The sequence below is a fragment of the Oncorhynchus mykiss genome, chromosome 5 (genome assembly GCF_013265735.2).
Source record: "Oncorhynchus mykiss isolate Arlee chromosome 5, USDA_OmykA_1.1, whole genome shotgun sequence".
Classification (NCBI taxonomy): Eukaryota; Metazoa; Chordata; class Actinopteri; order Salmoniformes; family Salmonidae; genus Oncorhynchus; species Oncorhynchus mykiss.
The window spans coordinates 63,605,592-63,612,192 of NC_048569.1; positions in this window are offsets into that span (position 1 = coordinate 63,605,592).

Here is a 6,601-nt window from a genome sequence, read left to right on the forward strand (position 1 = left end):
AACAAAGGATGCAAGAGCCTGCCGAAGTTAGGATAATGCTCAGAGAATGGGATAAGTTTGTTGTCAGAAAAGGCATGATGTTTCTAAAAGTTTAAGAGCAGCGTGGAGAACCTTTCTTCCAAATTGTAATACCCTTAAGGCAATGTGCACTAGAAGGTATCCATAATGAAGCTGGACACCTCAGTACTGACCGAACTCTCGATCTTGCAAAGGCTCGCTTCTACTGGCCTAGAATGGCATTCGAAGTCGACAAGAAGTATAAAGAATGTCTGAGGGGCGTGTTACGCAATGGTTGAGTGCAAAACCTAGTGAATATCAAAACACAGCTACAGTGGCAAGAAAAAATATGTGAACCCTTTGGAATTACCTGTATTTCTACATAAATTGGTCATACAATTTGATCTGATCTTCATCTAAGTCACAACAATAGACAAACACAGTGTGCTTAAACAAATAACTCACACATTATTGTATTTTCTTGACTATATTGAATACATCATTTAAACATTCCATGTGTAGGTTGGAAAAAGTATGTGAATACCCTAGGCTAATGACTTCTCCAAAAGCTAATTGGAGTCAGGAGTGAGCTAACCTGGAGTCCAATCAATGAGACGAGATTGGAGATGTTGGTTAGAGCTGCCTAGCCCTATAAAAACACTCACAAAGTTTGAGTTTGCTATTCACAAGAAGCATTGCCTGATGTGAACCATGCCTCGAACAAAAGAGATCGCAGAAGACCTAAGAATTGTTGACTTGCATAAAGCTTGAAAGGGTTACAAAAGTATCTCTAAAAGCCTTGATGTCAGTCCACGGTAAGACAAATTGTCTATAAATGGAGAAGGTTCAGCACTGTTGCTACTCTCCCTAGGAGTGGCTGTAAGAGAAAGATGACTGCAAGAGCACAAAATGCTAAATGAGGTTAAGAAGAATCTAGAGTGTCAGCTAAAGACTTACAGAAATGTATGGAACATGTTAACATCACTGTTGACGAGTCTACGATACGTAAAGCACTATACAATAATGGTGTTCATAGGAGGACACCATGAAAGAAGCCACTGATATCCAAAAAACCCCATTGCTGCACGTCTGAATTTTGCCAAAAGTGCACCTGGATTTTCCAGCGCTACTGGCAAAATATTCTGTGTACAGATGAAACTACAGTTGAGTTTTTTACAAGGAACACACAACACTATGTGTGGAGAAAAACATCAAAACCTCATCCCAACTGTAAAGTATGGTGGAGGGAGCATCATGATTTGGGGCTGCTTTGCTGCCTCAGGGCCTGGAAAGCTTGTTCATCGATGGAAAAATGAATTCCCAAGTTTTATCAAGACATTTTGCAGGAGAATAAAGGCTGTCTGTCTGCCAATTGAAGCTCAACAGAAGTTGGGTGAAGCAACAGGACAATGACCCAAAACACAGAAGTAAATGCACCTTCTGAGTGGCCCAGTCCTGACCTCAACCCAATTGAGATGCTGTGGCATGACCTCAAGAGAGCGGTTCACACCAAACATCACAAGAATATTGCTGAACTGAAGCAGTTTTGTAAAGAGGAATGGTCCAAAATTCTTCCTGACCGTTGTGCAGGTCTGATTCGCAACTACAAAAACGTTTGGTTGAGGTTATTGCTGCCAAAGGAGGGACAACCAGTTATTAAATCCAAAGGTTCACATCCTTTTCCCACCCTGCGCTGTGAATGTTTAGTGTGTTCAATAAAGACATGAAAACGTGTAATTGTTGTTGTGTTATTAGTTTAAACAGACTGTGTTTGTCTATTGTTGTGACTTAGATGAAGATCAGATAAAATTTCATGACCAATTTATGTAGAAATCCAGGTCATTCCAAAGGGTTCACATACTTTTTCTTTACACTATATGTTACTAGAACTAGTCTGTATAGATTTTCTCTCACAAGAACCTGACAATTCAGACACCAGAAACATCTTAGTAATGTCAGATCATTTTACAAAGTACTCTTTAGCTATCCCAACTAAAGGTCAAACCACCAAGACTGTAGCCAGAGCACTTTGGGAGAGTTTGATTTTACATTATGGATTTCCTCAGTGTATTCATAGTGACCAAGGAGCCAGTTTTGAGTTTGAGCTGATAGCGGACATATGCTCTATTGGAAATCACAAACAACCCCTTACCACCCTTGTAATCCTGTTGAGCGCTTAAATAGGACTTTATTCGACATGTTAGGCACACTGAGTGACAAGAGAAAAGAAGAGTGGAGACATTATGTGGAACCCGTAGTGCATGCATACAATTGCACTCGCATTGACACAACAGGTGAGACTCCATTCTTTCTCATGTTTGGGCCACAAGCTTGGTTACGCATTGACCTTTGTTTTGGCCTGAGTCCTGCTGGCCACAATGCAACCATGCATCAGAACTACACTAAACAGCTAAGAGATGACTGAAGTACACTTACGAGTTGGCTGTGAAATCTGCAGAGAAGAGTCAGATGTCCAACAAATGCAGATGTGACTCAAAAGTGATAGCATCTACAATCACTTAAGTTGACAGAGTGCTCGTCTAGAAGTGCATTCGAGAGAAACACAAGCTACTGATCGCTGGGAGTCTGATGTGCACATTGTGGTACGGAAGATATCAGATGACATCAGTGTTTGAGGTGAGGTCCAAGAGAGCCGACGGCCCAGAAAGAACCCTCCACTATGACGTGCTAAGACCCTGCGCCTTCCTGTCCCCACCTGATGATAACCAGCAGGAAGAAGTGAACGTCCTGACTCCACCTAACACCAGGCAGAGAATGCGGAAGCGTGGAGGTGATGTTTTAGAGAGATGGAAAAGGATGTGGATGAAGACATCCTGGAGCCTTTTGACCACTTTCCCAAGTGGTCATGAGAGTCATGACATGGGAAAGGGTGTATCAGTGAATTTTGAAGTTCTGGCAGGTGATATTGCGAATGGTGAACCACAATCCTCACCATTAAAGGCTTGATCATTAAGGCTCGATCATTAAGGCTTGATCCTTAAGCTGGAGAGTTATCTTTGCCCAATGGGGTGGAGTCCATTGTTGAGACAGTGGAGGAGGTCACAACTGCTCCAAGAAGTTCGACTCAGGAGCGCAGACCTCACAACAGATTGAGTTATCCTATGATGCTGGCGGAAATCACACCTATGGTATCAGACCGTGAGGATCTCAAAGAGCTCTCTGGCCTAGGGAGGTTCTTAGTCAATTTTGTCACAAAACAAAGTGAATTAATGCAGCATCAGTGTAAAGTCATTAAAAAGCTAATAGAACTCTTAGCTCAAACGAACAATCATGTTACTGGATTGTCAGGACAACGATGTAAAGCAGGGGAGAGTGTAACCCTGTGTTACTTTTGGATATCATAGTGCAGTTGATAGTACCAGTAAAGCACTATAGTAAAATTGTGCGTTGCCCCTTTAAAGTTCCTTAATTATTCTACGGCTGCTGCTTTATCCAGACGTGTCCTGTATTACTCACCGAAGTATTCATGTGGGATGTTTTTTAATGTGTTTTGAGCTACTGTTTTAGTCATATTGGAACTCTGTTACTAGGTGAATTATGGATACCTGCACATCCTACACCATTGCTCTTGCTTAAAGGTGGAACTGGTTCTGAAGTCATCACGCGATCAGCGAGGGATCATCTCGTGTCCAACATAGTTCCACTTCCATCACATCCCTGCTCTTCAAAGCCATTGTGCACAACGTTTTACAGCTTAAATAGGCATTTTATTTCTGGGATTTCCTTTCCTATGACCATAGGTTTATTTCTGACTGGTTGTATTTAGTTGTTTACATGAGATTACTGTTTATTGGAATTCTTGAAAATAACAACAATCTAGCAGTAATCATTTGTCTCTGAAAATACTGTTGCATATTAACTTCTGCATAAGCACACAGCTGTATTTGATTATATACACAAATATACAGTTACACATGCAAAAGAGAACTATTAATAATGTCATTTGAAACCGATAGTCTTTGAAAATTGACAGAGCTAGGCATGTAATTTACAAATCAGGCAAAGAAAATCAAGACAAATAGGCCACAATAATTATTTACGCATTGAGGTAACCACCTGACAGGCTAAATCCCATTTTAAAGTGGAGCTACGAGTAAAATATCCTCAAAATTTGGACCGCCTGCCCAAAAAGCCTTTTCTACAATCCCATATCTGATGTTTCTCCAAAGAAGCACCTTTGGCGTCTGTATATTTTACTACTGCACTATTGATGAATCGCACCCTGATTTATAGATCCATTGACACTGATGAATTAGGACTGACTTCAGCAGGCAGCAAGCTTTAAAACCTCTTAAGGATTAGCCCCCTTTTTTCCCCATTTTCGACCTAAAGAAGGAAATCAGACCTAAGACCAAGAATAATAGGTGAGGCACCAGTAGCCTTCTCTCTTAAAACCAAAGGTGCAAGTTGAATTCAAATAAGGTTCTTGAGAGTGATGCCATAGGTGAACCGTTTTAGGGTCTCTGAAGAACCATACAAAAATACAAAACCAGAAATATTTTGGCCCTCCAGGACAGAAATTGAATATCCCTGCTGTAGGGTTTCAAGACTTATTTGCATATTCCCCAGGGTGCCTTTGGATTGAGTTTTACAGCTACCAGTACAACCCATGACTGTGTTTGAAATGGTTGTTGCATTAATTAAAAAACAAATCCAATCCAAATGTATTTATCATATGCACTGAATGCAATGGGTGTAGACTTCACTGTGAAATGCTTGCTTACGAGCCCTTCCTAACAAAGAAACATAGTAATACAAGGGGAATAAAAAACACAAGAATTAAAATATAGACAGGGAGTACCAGTACCAGATTAATGTGCAGTGGTACGAGGTATTTGAGGTAGATATGTACATGAAGGCCTTGTAAAGTGACAAGGCATCAGGATAGATAATAATAATAAGGGATAAATAAAGAACATAGTAGCAACATCATATGATAAGTGTAAAAGTGTGTGTGTGACTGTGTGTTTTGACTCCATTGGCTTGGGTGGCTGAAGTCTTTGGCAATTTTTCCAGCCTTCCTCTGACACCGCCTGATATAGAGGTCCTGGATGGCAGGGAGCTGAGCCCCAATGATGTACTGGGCCATCCGCATCACCCTCTGTAGCGCTTGGAAGTCGAGGGCGGTATATTTACCATACCAAGGGTTGATGCAGTCAGTCAAGGTGCTCTCGATGGTGCAGCTGTAAAACGTTTTGAGGATCTGAGGGCCCATGACAAATCTTTTCAGCCTCCTAAGGGGGAAGAGGCGCTGTTGTGCCTTCTTCAATATACATGTTTAGTCCTGTGGCCTTCACCAAGTGAGATCATAAGTGAAAATGTTGACATTCAAATAAAATTATTTAAGACAATACAGATTTCATAAGGCCTTCTTTTGAGGGCCTAGTTCTATCATAATACAGTGGCCTGAAACTCATTGTTCACAGGTCACATCAGACCTGCAAGACACATTATGCTGACTTGCAATATGATGTGTAATTCCTATTGGAATCCGGACAGATTGGGGATATTCAACATTTGGAATTTGCATTCACCTGCATTCAGAATAGCTACAAGGGTTGGGAAGACTAAGATATCAGACTACCTTAAACATCTAAACTGGAACAACCATTTCAGTAACGGGTGCAATAAGTCCAAGTAACAGATTGGAATAGTTTCGAAAAATGTATGTTATTTATACTGTATTTGATTAGCGTAACATTTATTTATCAATCAACGTACATGCAAAAACAGATATTGAAACAAACAACTCTGCTTATTAACACCAACACTGGCGTTCCTTTTCACCACTGAGTGTTAATTTAACTTTTTACAGTGTTACTTTAACTCCTGAATCAACACTAGAAATGTTACATGGAAAAATCAACACTCGTTAACACTGTGCTTTAAAAGAGACACATCTGCTGGCTTTCATACATTTCAATAACCTTTTAGAATTCTGAAGAACCGTAGATGCCATGTCAAGAACCCCACACTTACCTCAAAGGTTTTTTTTATCAGGCAAGAGTTCTTGAAGGAACCTTAAGAGCTGAGGAAGAACCATTTACGAACCTTTGTTTTTTTCAGTGTATAGCGTCCAACTGTTGCCATAATCACTGCATACACAGTGCATACGGCCTATTGCCTATACCTTTCAAGGGGGATGTATGTTTTTTTTTATTTGCAAACATTTCTAAAAAAGTGTTTTTGCTTTGTCATTATGGGGTATTGTGTGTAGATTGATGAGGGAAAGAAACATTTTCAATAATTTTAGAATAAGGCTGTAACGTCACAAAATATGGAAAAAAGTGAAGGGGTCTGAATACTTTCCCGAATGCACTGTAAATATTCACACCCCTGAGTCAATACATATTAGAATCACGTTAGGCATCGATTACAGCTGTGAGTCTTTCTGGGTAAGTCTCTAAGGGTTTTTGCACACCTGGATTGTGCAATATTTGCCAATTATTATTTTCAAAATTCTTCAATCTCTGTTAAATTGGTTGTTGATCATTGCTAGACAATGATTACAAGCATACCCATAGCATGACGCAGCCACCACTATGCTTGACAATATGGAGAGTGGTACTCAGTAATGTGCTGT